Source organism: Geospiza fortis, unplaced genomic scaffold (genome assembly GCF_000277835.1).
Source record: "Geospiza fortis unplaced genomic scaffold, GeoFor_1.0 scaffold275, whole genome shotgun sequence".
Classification (NCBI taxonomy): Eukaryota; Metazoa; Chordata; class Aves; order Passeriformes; family Thraupidae; genus Geospiza; species Geospiza fortis.
This window is the reverse complement of record NW_005054341.1, coordinates 2872807-2888990: the sequence shown is the minus strand read 5'-3', so window position 1 is coordinate 2888990 and position 16184 is coordinate 2872807. Positions and strand designations below refer to the sequence as shown.

The 16184-nt window shown below is 46.1% G+C and overlaps 1 long non-coding RNA gene across 1 annotated transcript in view; it reads left to right on the top strand.

Annotated features, from left to right (window-relative positions):
• The window catches only part of LOC115948023, a 321359-nt gene that overhangs the window by 287538 nt on the left and 17637 nt on the right, over window positions 1–16184 (top strand). The window contains exon 4 of the long non-coding RNA XR_004081876.1: window positions 14434–14627. This is a non-coding gene — a long non-coding RNA (uncharacterized LOC115948023). The remainder of the gene's footprint in view (window positions 1–14433; window positions 14628–16184) is intronic.

Below are 16184 nucleotides of genomic sequence, written 5' to 3'. Positions count from 1 at the left end.
TGGACTGTAATTGAAGAGTTCATTACCAAGATCACTTGGCTCCTTGATTACAGTGGCAAGGTGAAATATATATCCTCACCAAAAAGCAACTGCTAAACCTTTAGAGAAGTCACCCACTTTTCACTCTTTTTCATTAGGACCCCGACAAGCTTGTCAGCAAAATTAAAGGTATGTCATTCACATCGTGCATGCATTGCAAAGGACTATAAACCTGCCAGCCTCTTTGATGAAATAAAAGGGTTTTATTTATGATTCATGTAGGAATATGAGGTTATTTTTATTCTGTCAGTACACTAATAATCAGACAAGAGCTCAGGAAATGAGAAGGCAAACTGACAGGGAAGGTTCTGATAAAGGGGAACCCTCGAGGGCATTTTGCCCCCTTTGTAATCTTCTTTCTAGTGTGAGGTTATATTATAAGCATGGCATAGCATGATCTTGGCTCACAGGAACAAAGAGAGGAACTACCTAGCAGGACTTGAGGTATAATTCCACAAGAAAAAGAAAACACTTCCACCAGAGAAGTCTGCATTGCTGCAGTGATGTGAACAGGAGCTTCCAACTTGGTTTTCTAAGAGTTGGAAAGAAACCCTTCTTTTCTTCTCGCAACCAATCTTAACCACAACAATAACAACAAATAGGGACTGTAAATACAGAACCATTGCAATTTGTTACTATTAGTTTTATACTAATAGTGTTAATATAGCTATTTGTACTATTAGTTTTATACTAATTTTTTCTCACAGTCTGGCCCAAGGTGAGATGTGACAGCACAGAAAAGAGAGGATGGGGAAGTTGCTCCCTTCCCAGTCCTTGGTCAGCAGCTGTGCTAGCAGAGGAGCTAAGGAGCAGGCTCTATTTCCAAACGTGTCTTCCTCTGGATGTCTCAAATGTCTTGGCAGCTTGAAGCTGCTTTAGCTCTGTCCCAGCTCGGCAAAGCTTCTGGAAGTGCATTTTGTGCTCCTTGGTGTAAGCTGTCATTCATCCCCCAGCACAGCCATGATTACGGAAACACTCCTCGGGAGTAAAAAGGAATCACTGTGTTAGCTGGCTGGCCTTAAGCACGGTAGTTTGCTGAACAGTGGTGTGCTGGCAGGAAAACACAGCCCAGCCAAATGTATGCAGGATGAAGTGAAACAAAGTTCACTGGAGGAAGGAAAATAATACTAATCCTTCATTCAATAAGCAGCGAGTTAAGTACATTCTGTGTGTGGAAGAAATGTAAAAGCCAAGGGAGGAAAGCACACACAGAAAGGTGGTGTGGCTGCCTCCCTCTCTAAAGACAACACATGGGGTATTTAGGAATGAATAATACAGGGTGTTCTGCCCAAGGTACTTGAGCAAAATGCAGCTCCTGCTTTAAGGCTCTGACAAGTTTTAGGGTGTTTGAGCTCTCTGAAATCAGAGAATCCCCTCAAAGCAGGGACACTGCTCCCTTTTCCATGGATTGGTGACATGCTGAGGATGACAGCTAGGGTTTGAGATGGGCTTATGTTCACTCTTCAGTGCTGCAATCTCTGTGATAGTTTTCCATGTTCAGAAGGTTTGGGAAGTTTGGATTTGCATGGGGCTGGCTTTGCAAAGGTGAGCTGGGTATCAGAGATGCACTGAGCAGCTACAGTCTGGTTGTTGGACTTGGCTCTGGTCTCTGTGGTTGTTTTGGGATACTCCAGTGACAGCTTGCAGACTCTTGTTGCTTGTCCTATACCATCCTACTGATGCTAGGATTAGGGGTAATTTGTAAGGCATGTATTCCCTTTAATGGAAATCATAAATCACAGAGGGCCTCAGAGAAATATAGAGCCTGATTGCCCTGATTGCCCTGCTGCAGTGTTTTACCTGGTCCTTTTCTTTGCCTCATAATGCTTTCTGGGTAGTCACATACTTTCTATTCCCATGGATAGACATGGAATCCACCTTTCTTCTTGTTAGTGTAGGGGGTTGCTTTGTTTGTTTGTTTTCAAGCAGCTACAGCAAAAGGATTTATGACAATTTGAAATTCTCAATGGCAGAATCTGCTGCTGTTAGTGGAGGAGCTTCAGGACAGATGCACTACTTGAAAGTATTTTCAGTGACTTCTTGAAAATTAGTGAGATGTCAGGGGCTGGAAACAGGATCCTGCTGTTTGCAGAACACTTGGTGCTCGTCCTTGCTGGGAAGCTGTTGGAGTGGTGAGAGCCGGCGGGGTTTTTGACTCCTGTGTGATGTTGGAAGGACACAGAGTAGCCTCAAGGTGCTGCTGTCCCTTTAAAACCCTCCTTTTGTCTGTTGACTCAGTGATTTACAGTAAAACATAATTTCATTTCTCTCAGCTAATTACAAACTCCTCCTTTCCAAACTCCTGATCTCTTGACACAGCCGAAGGCATCGGTGGCAGAGCAGATCCTGGATTTGGGAGCTGGCAGTGCTGCACCGCTATTCCCACAGCAGCCGGGTGCTTCTCCCCGTGCCTCTGCAGCCTGCCATTGTGCTGGGAAGTGGAGCAGGTAACCACTTCATCAGTCTGAGATTCCATTCTCGTGGAGCACGGAGGTTCATTATACTCACTTTATCAGCAGTGCGCTTTACTGCCGAATCCATGAGAGATATTCATGTGAAACATGAGCAGAGAGAGAGGCATTGCATCTTTTCATTAATAAGCCCTCTTCTGGGATCCGGCATTAGTGAGATTCAGCGGATCATAGAGCACAGGGGTATCATTTTTACATGATTACTCTAAATTCTTAAACCAGAGGCTTAAGAGAGAGGCTTCTCACAAAGGCAGCTGTGGGAATTGTTAAATGATTGGCACAGCACTCACGATGGGCTGAACCACTCTGGGTACCTCCAGTCATGGGGGGTACCAGCAGGCATTTTATTACCTGCCACCGAGGGAAAAGTGGAGAAGAGAGAGTGTATCAGACAGAGGAAGACGTGCTAACCCTGCAAAATATCTCTGTAGTTCCGTCTCTCCTCCTGGAAAAAACTCTTGCCATAATCCTGATGCAGTGCGTCATCCCACCACGCAGGCTGAGCCCTTCCCTTCCCTTCCCTTCCCTTCCCTTCCCTTCCCTTCCCTTCCCTTCCCTTCCCTTCCCTTCCCTTCCCTTCCCCTCCCCTCCCATCCCATCCTTGTTTTAAACCTCTCTGATCCCACCTTCATTAGCATGGCTGCTGAAATAATCCCTTTGCAGCCTCCACCCCCAAATAATTCATTTTTGGCTGGGCAGAGGCTCAGTTAATTCCACCAGACTTCTGAGATCCACTGCCCACGCACAAGAACCCTTGCATGGCTCACAGCAAGGGTGCCCAGGCAGCAAACCTCTGCTGAGTTGGGAGGTTGGTGGCATTTACTGGAGACCCACATTGTCTTTTTGAGGTCAGAACATGTAATTCCATCCAAAATTCCTGCACTGCATTCCCTCTGCCCTGAGTGCTCAGTCCCACCTCTCCAGGCTGCCTGCAAACTAAAATCAGGAACTTGATGTGGCTGAAATAAAAACTCTGTTGCTTGGGGTTTTTTTTCTTCCTGGATTAATTTTCAGATGGATAAGTTCCTCAGTCAGTTCCAAAATACAGATGCACAAATGCTTATCCCAGCGTGAGGAAAGGGACCCCACAGGGACCAAAGGGACTGGGCAGCTTCTGTCACTGACAGCCAGAAGTGTTGGCTGAGCTCTGGCTTCCAGTCTCTGTTTGCCAAAGGGAGATAATAGTAATTCCTTATTTCCTTACTTCTTCTGCTAAGGAGAAGAGGCTGCCACATGTTTGCATTTGTCCATGGAGCTGGATCTTAGAGCAGGCATCAAACAGCAGTGACTGCCAGAGTCTCCCCAAGGTGTCCTTCACTCTGGAAGGCAAAGGCACCACTGCTCCCTTTGCATTTCCTTGGGGAGCGTTAGCAGGAAAATCCTTCCTCATCTATTTCTCCAACATCTTCAAGTCCAGCAGCAAAAACCTCCAGCTTCCCAGTGATCCTGATCCCGATTGCTAATAGGGATTGTTTAGAGTTTTGAAGTTTAAAAGAGGTGAGAGGAGAAGGAGGAGGTGAAGGAAAAGGAGAAGGCCAGAATAGACCTATGAAACCAAGAATCCATACTAGAGATTTCTGAGGTATTCTGCCATAAACTGTTTTCAGCCCTGGTGCAAATCCATCAATTTTCAGGTTTTTAGTTTCAATTGATTTTAGGCAGAGATGTTCCTCTTTCAGAAGATTTCTTTCAATCTCGTGCTTTTCTACAAGTCTGAAAAGAAAAAGAAAAACAAGAACCAAGAAGGCGAGGTCATATGGGGGGCTGAAAAATCCAGATCAAACAGCAAAGAACACCCGATTAGAAGCCAACACATTTCTCTTTTCAGTATCTCTGAAATTGTTTGGCAGACTTAATTAGAAACAGGTGCAAGCTATAATATTTATTGCAACAATGCATCATTTTTGTCTGTTTCCAAGGTCATTGTTCCAGCCAATGGGAAGCCAGCAACCCACAGGGAGTATAACTTAGTCTATATGGGTAAAATGTGAATTCCTTAACCCTTTATCTAATGGAATGAAATACAACATTGCACAAAGAGCAACGCTGGCAAAACAGAAAATCCTGTGAGGAATCTGCCATGATAACAGGTTCCAGTGGAGTAAGTGACATCACCAGCTGAGCTAATAGGGAGCCTTAGGTAAAATGGAGTGGGTACAGATAAGGAAGGAGAAAAACACTTTTTTTTTTTTTTTTACTACTGCTCTTTCCAAGGCTGGATTTATGTGGAATTGCTGCAGCAGGAGCCCATGATCGTGTTACCAAGCTCTGGTCTCACGGGCAGGGCTCAGCTCAGCTTAGCAATGGATTCCTTTGGCTCCATCTGAATCCAGAGGGATGGGCTGGGCTGGGCTGTGGATGCTGCTGCACTGAGGCACCCACAGCAGCCTGTGTGCTGCCAGGTGAGTGTTCTGGGGCTTTCCAGTGAGACAAGCCTGGGAAAGCTTCCTGCCTGTGCTGCAGCAGGTTTAGAGAGACAAGGTCCATGTGCTTCTCTCCGTCTGAGGGACTGGTCCAAGCAGGATTTCTCCTGGTCCCATGGTGATTCCAGTGGTTAACAGTGCCCTTGGTTGTGAAAAAAAGCCCCATTTTCAAAGCCTTCACTTAATTCTCTCTTGTGAGTTTTTCTCAATAATCTTTGCATGACTTCTTTGTGCTCTTGCGCTCGTTTGGGAGTCAGGATCTTCTTTTAAACTCTATTTTATTCCTTTTAAATGTGACAAATATAAACATGGAAGCAAAGCAGCTCATGTTAATAGCAGAGATGTGTGAAATCACGGTATTTTAGCCTTTTTGCAAGAGCTGCAGGAAGTTGCCAATATTTTTTACAGACAGAAACTATTCTTTTCACCTTCAAATAATCACACAGCATAAAACCTGTGGGTATTTGTGTGTCTTTGAGTAGATGCTAAAGGTAGTGAGGAAATACAGACTCTCTCTTGAGAATTTCCACACCCTGGGTCCTCATTTGTTCTTTTGGCACCCACAGCTCCCTCAGAGACACCTCAAGTCATCCCCTGTCCTATGTCTGTAATTAATTACCAATGTTCTGTGTGATCCTAGGAACCACTCTTGAGAGAGTATCATCTGTCCATTAAATGCAGAAGTAACATAATCCAAACACATCCCATTGATGGATTTGGGATTGAATTCTGAGTGAATGTTTAGGGAGAGAGACCCTGCATCCTTTTTAGAGAGCTCAGTAGAAGAAATTATTCTCTTTAGAGAGGACTCCTCCTCCCCAGCAACCCCAGCAATTTCCCAGCACTAAATTCTTGGGAAGTTCAGACCTAACTGGAAACTTTGCAGCTCAGCATCCTTTGCTGATTTGTTCCCTTTGGTGATTTTACTCTCTCACACTTTTTAACTGAGCCTGGCTCCTGGCTTGCAAATCCTTTTAGTGGTGGGCTGGTGATCTTGCGCATCACCCTGTGCACCGCAGCTTTGCTCAGGTAATCTGATTCCTGAAGAATTTGTGAAATCCCCTCCTCTGTCTCTCCTCCTTGCCTGGAGCACAGGGCTCCTGCAGGGCTGCTCTGAACCTGGAAATCTCTCACATTCTACAAGCCCAGGCTCCTGCCAGTGTGTCCCAGGTGTGTGCAAGGAAGAGCAGAAGGGAAACAAGGAGATTGTCCTTGTCCAAGGCCTGCTGGGATGGCAGCTGACATCCTGGGAGCATCCCTGGGCCAGGGAGCCATGAGGGGAGGGCACTGGACAGGCGTTTCAAGCCTGTGTTAGCACAGCCCTGCAGGAGAATCCAGCATGGGTGAATGTGTGGGATGTGGAGGAGCAGGAAGGGTTTCTGCAACATGGGAAAGAACCAGCACTCTTGGGACTTGTAGGAGCACACTGGGACACTGGGAAGATGGAATAGTGATCCTGGGAGGCTCTGGTCAGTCGGGCTGTTCTGCTTTGTGTCCTGTGTGCTAAGCCATGCCAGGGTTGTGCTTTACTGGGAGTCGGGCAGCTCAAGTTACAGGTGAACGGCTTTAGTCTTGGGACATTTCTGCATTGTACTAAACTGAATAATTCCTTTCTTTCTTTTTTTCTTTTTTTTTTTTTTTGGCTCATTGATCAAGCTGCTTTTGAGAAAAGTGATACTTTGCATATCTGGCTAAGTGCTGTTAACAGCCTCTGCCTGCGGTTTGTTAAAATTAAAAAAAAAAAGAAAAAGAAGAAAAAAAAAGAAGTGTGATCTTGCTGGAGAAGTAATTTGCTTCTCTCCAACCAATGATGGCTTGCACTTTATGCAAATTGGTATCTAGGGACAACAAATCCCATTTAATACATATGCATAGTTCATAAAAAAAACGACGTGAGAGAAAGAGAAAAAAGATAAAGCAACGAGTCAGCAAAAGAACAGGTTCCGAAGAAATTTATTGTCCCAAATTGGACATTTGTAACAGATGATGTGAACAAGTGTTAACTTTGTTTTCAGCAGCTCTTCACGTACATTCACTAGACATCACACAGATTATGTTTTAAGGATCTGAACTGTAATAAAAAAAAGTGTCTGTGGGCTTTGGAGTGTTGTGTTCCATATGGTCGGGGAAGTGCGGAGTTATTGCGACAAGCATCTTGTGCAGCTCATTACGTGCGGCGGTGTGAGCTGCGATGGCTGCGCATCGCTATAGGGTACGTACATGACATCCCACAGTCAGCAGATAGCAACTGGAAATGAAAGATATGAAGGCACAGAGTACAGCTTCAGGGAACATGTTAGACAAAACATCTGCTGGTATCAGAAAGCTGCATTATCAGATCATTGTGGCCATGAATTTTTTATAAAGACTTTTTTTTTCTTTTTTTTTTTTTTTTTAAAGCTGCAACTTTGAAAGTGACATTTTGTGAGAAAGTTTTTGATTGAAGTGTGATGTCAGGAGAAAGGCCAGTCTAGTTTATTATCTGTGTAAGAGCAGCGTGAATCAGCTCCTTTCTCCGAGCAGTTGAGCTGGCCATTCATGTACTCCAAGTGCTGCTCCCCTTCTGATCTCACGGCTGATAAAACCTCGGCCCGGGTTACAGGCTGTAGCTTCAGTACCAAGGAGTTTGCAAAGTTTTTGTTGCTTGGCGTGGCTGGGGGCTGCTGAACAGAAATCACCCAAGAGGCAGAACTTTCTGTTGGTAGGAAGGAGCACAGAATGTTTCACACGTGCAGAGCACAGAGAGGAGAGCTCAGCATCCTCAGCTCATTGCCCCCGAGCAGGACCCGCGCAGCCTCCGGGTGCTCTGTCACCGCCGCAGCGCTGAGCATCAGCCACTCTGCCAGGGATGGCCACAGTTAAAAGTCAGAATCTTCCCCCCAGGCTGTTCCTTGGAGGCGTTGCCGTGAGCTGTGGACACCGCCCTGCTCAGAGGGGCCTCCCACCTCCTTAACATTCCTGGCGGTGCCGAGGCCAGTGGGATGGCACGAAATGTATGTGCATAGTGTAACTATTTACATTAACTGGACAGGCATTTTCCATCCTTTCACCTCTCCTGACCCAGCTGGGAATTTTCCTGCAGCAACAGGTACCAGCGGAAAACCTGTCTCTGGCTGACCTGCAGATGTTCTCTCTCTCTCTGTCCAAAAGCGAGCAGACTGTTCTGTGCTGATTCACAGAGTTATCTCAGAGAAAAGACCAAATTTACCCTGAATTTTGGGTCTTCCTTAGTCTTTTTCCTGTTTGTGTGTAACAGAGGGTGGGAGACTGGAGGGACATGTCTAAAAGCATTCTGACTTATGAAATAATTTAGTTGTCACAGGATTTTTTTATGCAGCACCGTTCATTAATGTAACGGGGTGGTTTGTTACACTGGTACTCAGGGAGCCTGGGAGTGAGGGATTTTTCTGGCCTGTCCTGTTGCTGAACAAGGCAATCCTCTGCTGAGGGACTGGGCTGCTGAGAGGAACGGTGTTCCCTGGGATGAAACCCACCCAAGCCATGGCTGGAACAGCATTTTCCCAACTGCTGCCTTGGAGAAGCAGCAAAACCCAGCAAGTGTTTGGGACATGCAGGCCTAGGCTTGGCTGTGTCACCCACACAGGAGCTACATCAGGAAGGTAATTCAGTGTTCTCACCATGGTATAAAAATAGCCTTAATGGGTTTTTGTGATTGCTTCCTTGGGAGGAGACTTTTAGAAAATGCTAAAAGATGTATTTAATGAAAAAGAAGCAGATCAAAGCCGAATAGCTTTTCCTCTTTTGTTGTTCGGTTTTTGTTTGTTTGTTTGTTTGAAAGAACCAGTTTAATTAGAGTTTGGAGGTTTATTATGAGTGGAAATTTTGATTTTAAACTTGCTCATAGATGTGGAAATAAAAAGCTGAATGTGGATCTGCATGTCCCAGGGGCCTCTCTGCCAGACTGGCTCATATCCATGAGTCCAGGTGAGAAGCTCCCAAAGCATGGGATGCTCGCCTTGGAGGGGGACGAGGAGTAGAGCTGGCTTTACCTGAATCCTGGTCATGAGGACATTGTGATAGCTATGAAAATGTGCATCAGAGGCTGTCACATTTTTAATGTTCTTTAGGAGTGCAAAGCTCTTTTGTCTGGAACTGTTCCTGTCCTGGCTGCAGGAAGCCCAAGGAAGAGCCTCTGCTGGGCTTGGGCACTGCTCAGCTGGGAACTTTGCTGGGCAAGCTCATCTGCCCACACTGGAGAGATTTCCCTGTGTCCCAGCATCCTGGTCTGTCACATGACACATCCCTGTGTGTCTGGAGTTAGGAGTGTGGCAGTGCCACACAAAACGAGACATCAACCAAATTTCTTCTTAACTGTTGTCGTGTGCAGTGACCCCACACTGAGCCAGGCTGGGCCTGCAGTCAGTCCTGGCTGTGCCACTGTGAGTGCAAAGCCTCAGAAACATGGAAGTGCCTGTCTGGGCAGGTACTGATTCACCTGCAAGCCAACAATTCCACATGGAATGATGGGTCTGTGCTGGGCAGAACCGTGGGTTTCACTGCAGAGCCTGGCACGTGCACATAGAGTCCAACCCCTCCCCTTTTTACACCTTCACTTTTAGTTTGAAGGATTTCCTTGGGTATTCTTCAGCCTTTCTCATCTCTATGAGCTCTCCCTGGTAGCAAAAATATTTCTGAGCAGGTTAGTGATGGAATAGACATGATTCCATACAGAGCATGTCTGTGTATGTGTGTGTATATATATTAACAGATGTGCATATATGTATGCAAATTTGGCAATGCATAGAATAATTCTACCTCACTTATAGGTGGCTTTAACCTGGGAGCAGGCAGAGGGGGCACAGAGCAGGCCCTGCCATGCAGCAGGAGTGTGGAAGGATATATGGACACACAGCTAACGAGAAGGGAAGGGAAGTGGCTGGAGGCTGAAGGGATATAATGGGTCCCCAATGTGGCAAGCACATATGCTGCCACACAGCAAATGCAAAGTGCCACCACCAGTGACAAGTGGATTGCACCTAAGGAAAACAGCTGTGCCCAGTGCCCAAACCCAGTCAGCCTCCCGACCCCGCTGTCCCTGCTCTGATGTGGATTAAACTGGTCAGGTCTGGGAGCCTCTCTGAGCGTGCCTTGCGCTGCAATAATGGCTCAGTAAATCTCTGAACACCTCTTGCACGGCTGCCTCTTTTGCATTTGCAATCTTGCATTTGTGGGATTGTTTTATTTTGTTTTATCTTAATTTATTCTGCTGCACTCGGCATGGCGGGAGCGCTTTGATTATCTGTGTAGATCATTGCATGGTTTAGTGCAGTTCTGTGTCACAAACCCTCCCACATAACCCTGCTATTTGTTCATAATTTTTCTATTTTGAAGAAACATCCTTTGACACCTGAGCTGGATCTGATTTTCTTAGGCATAAATATAATTGTCCCTGGTGAAGAGCATCTCCCTGACTGGTCCCATCCCCTCTGTATATATTTGAATATATAAAATATTAATAAATGATGCCAAATGTTTAATCATATCCGTTTGACTCTACGAGGCTCGGTATATGTAGGCTTTCCTGTTAACTGCCTCTGTGATATCTACATACTGCTGATTTGTTGTTGAGCTGGAGTTTTAAAAGCAAAATAAAACTGAGGTTTGCAGTTTGATTTGAATTAATCAGGTCTGATTAGACAGGAACACATCAGGCTGTTCTGGAAATCCCTGAATCTCTCTAATTCAATTTCATGCGTTATTCAAAAAGAAATAGTTCATAGCTTAAGCAAAAGTGCGATTTATTTAACACTGTTTTTTTCAGAGTGCTAAATCTTATGGAGGGGGGCATCGTGACGATGTTCAGGGTGTAGGAAAGAAAGCATTTTGTTTTATGAAAATACAGATATTTTAGAATGGAGTCACCTGCTGGTAGATCTCATAAATGTACATAAAAGGATGCTCCCTAATATTATTAGTTTGGTTTTTTTTCTTCCCATCACCCTGGCTGTCCATCTAGGAAGCTTTGATAGCTGGAGCCACAAAACCAGAAGACTGTATTTAGTTTAATAAGCCAATTTAAAGAGAAAGGTTGGAATTATGTATGGCAGAGGACAATTATGCAAACTAAATGATTCTTCAATTAATAATGAGATCCATGAAAGGCAAAGGAGACAGGATGCTCCTGTGAGAAGGAGAAGGCTCCTGGTCCCCACCATGGCGTGGAGGGACGAGAGAGGGGCAGGAGCAGCTCCCAGACAGACCTGGAGGGGCTCTGCTGGGGGCATCTCTCCCGGGAAAGCCTGGGATGCTCCACATCTCCCAGAGCTCTGGGGCAGGGTGAGCCCCTCTCCGGCCCCACACTGAGGACGGGGAGGTCACAATCCCAACCCACCCTTCCCTTCCTGCCCTCGGGACAGACCCAGCCCCCGCTCCGGAGCCACCAGCTCGGCCTTCCCCAAGGAGCTCTGGTCCCTCTTTTCCGTGCCTGGCCGAGCCAGAGCAAGCCCTGAGTTAGAGATGGTGAAGAGCCAACAGTTCGCAGCCTGAAGCAGCGGCAGGAGCCGCAGGGGGAGCAGGAGCGCCGGGAGAAGGGGAAGCAGCGATTATCGGGAGTGATTGTTCGGGAGGGCAATAGTGGGAGGTGCTGTAAGTGACAGGGATTCACTACGGGACGCAAATCACTTAAGGCAAAGCCATTAGGATCAATTTAAAATACCAAAGAGGGAGGCTAAAGTGACAATAGCATATTTTAATTGAAATAACAAATATCATTCTGGCTTAAAAGACCAGGCAGAGTTACTCTATCTGAACACAGGAAAAACTTTTCCTTTTTAATAAAAAAAACCAAAGCAAAGATCAAAATGGAACTAAGAACTTTTTTCATAAAGTTCTTAAATCCCATCTATATATATATATATATTTCTAACGTTCTCTTTTCTCTTGACTTGATGGTCATATTATAAATGGAATTAACTACATTACTAATGCTTTAAATTTGATTTTAATAGAGCCTAGGGCTGAGGCATGGAATCAGCACATTAAAAGAAAAACACAGTTACAGGGACAATAAATAGCATGTCCAGATAAAGACTTTTATCTGTGTGTTAGTTTTCTTTATTGAGCTGAGTAGCCCGTGTACAGAGACTGGGGTTTTTACAGACATTTTTCCAAAGCTGAAGTCCACATGATGAGATTGTTACTGGTTTTGGCAGCAGCGATGTGAGCTTGGTAAAAGAGCCTGGCATGGGAATCCACCGAGTCCTGACATATCCCATTTGCCCCGAACTCTTTGATTTCTGCTCACAGAATCTGACATGTGTTGGGCATTGACCTTGCTCTTTTAAATAAGCTTATTTTAGAAGACCTCTGCAGAATGCTGTGTGTTTGGCCTCGATGTAAGCTGTTAGGGAAATGTAGTACAAACACAGAAGTTGTATGTTTTGAATGCCAGAGATGTTAAGCAGCAGAGCAGTTGGTAAAAGCTGTACTTCTGACTGCTTTCTGTGCTCTCAACACGTGTCCTGAAAGAAAAGAAAAATTATTTATCCTGCTTTCGTGTGAAGGTTGTTATTCATTTATTTTTAGCAGGAAGTTCAGGACCAGACTGCTTTTTCAGTCCTACATATTCCAACTTGGGCTCTCAGACACTCAGTGGAGCAAAAGCAGCTTTTTTGAAAAGTGACTGTCAGGGATGTCCTGGCTCAGTGTCTCAGTGTCCTGTGGAATCAGCCCTGGAAATGTCTCTGCAGAGAGGTGCTCAGGTACAGGAGTGACTTTTCCTTCTGGAGCAGCACCCTCACCCTGCATTTCAGGAAGGGCTGTAACCTTCAGTGGAGACCTCGTTTCCATTCATTACAGGGGAGCAGCTGGGGTGGAAGTTCAGCCCAAGGGCTGCAATCTTGCCAATGCCAGCAAGGAAACAAATCACTGGGCCCCAACATGGCAACACACACAGGAGAGGGATTGGAAGTGCCTTTAAGAAACAGGTACAAAAAATGTCCCTCGCTCAGCCTCTCTCTGCTCAAGCCACTGGAAAGCTACCAACCCCAGAAACAGCAAAAGCAGAAGAAAACTTGGAAACACCTGGGATGCTGATGTGGTGCCCACACTCCTGCATCCTTGCCTTGGGCTTTGAGCTCTGGAGCCTGGAAATTCAGTTAGCTGGACAATATATTCCCAGAAAGGGTTGCTGAGTCTTGCCATGCCTGAGGAAGTGGCAGTAATATTCTACAAAAAGGAAAGCAGGCATCCACTCACCAAACTAAATGTAAATTTCAATTTGTGGCCATGTGCAGCTCTTCAGGACAAAACGTGGCTCGGTGTGGAGCAAGGAAAGGCAGCTGAGCTGTGCCAGGACATTGATAACCCTGTTCCATGGCTCTGAACACTTGGCTCAGTTGGCTTCCCAAGCCCCCAGGATGGCCATGGAGACCCCACCTGTGGCACTGGGTGAAAGGCTGTGTTTCAGGGAGCAAGCTTGTCCTTGGCTAAAGGACTCAGGAATGGATTTCCCCCTCTCTCTGCAAAGCCTCCTCCCTGATTCAGCAGCAGCACAGGGAAGCCCTCCTGGCCCATGAATAATTCATCTCCAGCGTGTGCAGGGGTTCAGAGCCTGACCCAGACAGTTTTTTAAGGAAATAAGTGAGCATCCTGCCATGAGTGCCAGTGCTGGTGGCTGCTCCATGGAGGATGGGCTGGAGCGGTGCCATCAGTCAGCAGGAGGGATGGCAGAGCTGCTGCCCCTCCTGCAAAGGGAAAATTCCCTCAAATTCCCTTCACCGGCACTCACAGGCTCATTTCGCCAGGGAAGTGGCTTTTATTTGTTGTGAGTTCTTCATACAGAACAAAACCTAAATAATGTAACATATTCTGGGCTCTGGGCAGATAAAAATTGAAAGGGCCGGGGTGTTTGTGCGAGTGGAATGATAGTGACAAGCACCACATGGGGTCCCCAAGGATGCTGCCGGGGGACTCGATCCCCATAAAATGATGAAAGACTCTGATGTAATGGTGCTCTGTGAAACAATTTGAACATAAATGCTACTTTCTGTCCCATTAGCAAATGACTGCCATTGTACCAGGATTTTTTTTTTTTTTTTGGTATGTGTTTTGAGCACACTGAGACCAAAAACTTGCATTGTGATAGTGCTGCAGGAAGATTTAAAGGTTGTGATGGACTAAAAATTGAAATGCAAATCACACTTTCCCACAACCTCCTGCTGAGGCCCAAATTTTTATGGATCAGGTCATGCAGTCCTGATGAAGAATCAGTGATCTGCCTTTCCTGGGATTCACAGATTAGTTGCAGCCCAAGGTATAATCTCCTTACAACAGAACTGTAACTTACCAAGTGAAAAGTTTGTCACTGAAGACAGTCTCCTTCTCCTACATTAATTTTTCCAGCTGCAGTGCCACTAAGGATCCTTTCCCAGACAATGCAAACACACACATCACAGCTCCCCACTCTGCAACATGCTCTCACTGAATATAAACACACTGTATATATTGATCCTCTCCCTCTTGCGTTTTTTCTTCCCCAGCGTGCAGGTGGTAAAACACTGACTGCCATGAACTTCATCAGGGAAAAAGAAAAAATAAGAAAAAGCTGTGGTTTGGAAGCAGCTGGATGGCAAACTGCAGGCTGGGAATGTGGCTGCCAAAACCACCACAAGGAGAGTGGGGCATAGAGGCATTTGTGGAGCATTCTGTTTGCTAATTGCTCATGGAATTTCAGGTAAGGAACATCCAATGTGGTTTGTTATAATAGGGAGTGGCCTGGGTTTTGCTTTCTAGGGTGGCTTTTTTCCATCATTATTATTTTTATTGCTATCATTACAAATGCCCAGCTCTCTGGCTGGGAGCACATTTCACAGAGGGGCTGTGGGGCAGCACAGGGCATTTTTAGCCATGCACATGCCAGGCAGTACCAGCACGGATCTCCAGGCCCTGCTGTGTCCCAGGGCAGGATCTGTTCCTGGATATAAGAGGACAGATCCCTCTCAATGCTTCACCTCTCCAAACACAGGAATCTGCTGGAGGTTCCCAAGTGCTCTTTGTGGGCTCAGTTTGCAGCAGGTTTGAGCTGGTTCTCTGTGCCCTGAACTGCTGAGGATTCCCAGGAACCTTTTTGGTCACTCCTTTCCCTTCCAGCTTTTTAGAGATTCCTTCCATACAAAAATGTGCTGGAAATTACCACCAGCAGTGCATCTCTGGCTTGCATCTGGTTGCCATCCTGCAACTTTAACCAGTCTACAACTTACTGCTAATTATCTCCCAGCTAATGGTGATCCCTGCCAGTGCTGCAGCAATCCCGAGTCCGTGGGCATTAACGAGAATTAGCATTTGTTGAGGGCCATGGTGGGAGCTGCCTGTCTGCAGCATTTCGGGGGTCCCTGTTGCTGGAATGTTTGATTGCCTCCTCTAGTAATTAGCACTGACACTAAGCAAGTTTTTCAGAGGTCTCATTTGGCTGTGCAGAGACCAAAGACACACTGGGCTCTGTCTCTGGTGAGCAGAAACCAATAACAATGTATTTCCCAATAATGATGCATTCCCCAGTAATGATGCATTCCCCAATAATAATGTATTTCCCTGCTTCTCTCCACTCCCCTGGCACAGGTAACAGAGTGCCAAGTGATGGAGTCAGTGGCTGTGCTGCTGCACTTTTCCCTGCTTTGTTGTCCTGCGTGAAATGCTCTTTCACTACTGTTTTAATGTATAGAGAACAATTTAAACATTTTAAGCCAATTGCCTCCTTGGGCTGGGAATATGATGGTAGTTAAAATACTTCAGGAATCGGACACACCAGCAGTGAGTAACTCTGGTGGGCCCTTCCATGCCTGTTCAAAAGAGGGTGCATAATCAGAATTAAGGCACAGGGAATACAGAGAAATACAGGCCCCTTGTAACCCTTGAGGGGTACATGAGCACATGGCTGGTGCTTCTTTAGGAACGCCCACTGCCTGTTTGGAAACAGAGGTGCTGGGGAGTGTCGCTGTGTCCCTGGTCACTTTCCCAAACGCGCTCTGCGGGGAGAGACGCGCGGCACATCCCGCCCGCGGCTCCGGCCGGCCTGGGCTGCAAAAGGAGCTGCAAAAGGAGATTTTTCCATGTGCTACTGTGCAGAGGAAGCTGCTCTCGCCCTCACCCTGAGGAAGATGAGCTCTAGGAATATGCAAGGGGCTTTTTTTCATAGCTCGGGGCCCAGGAGGGGAAGCAGTGGTCATGAGCAGAGGCTGGAACTTGGCTTGTTAAGTAAATCTCAGGCTGTAGCTGGTTTTAATTTATTTTT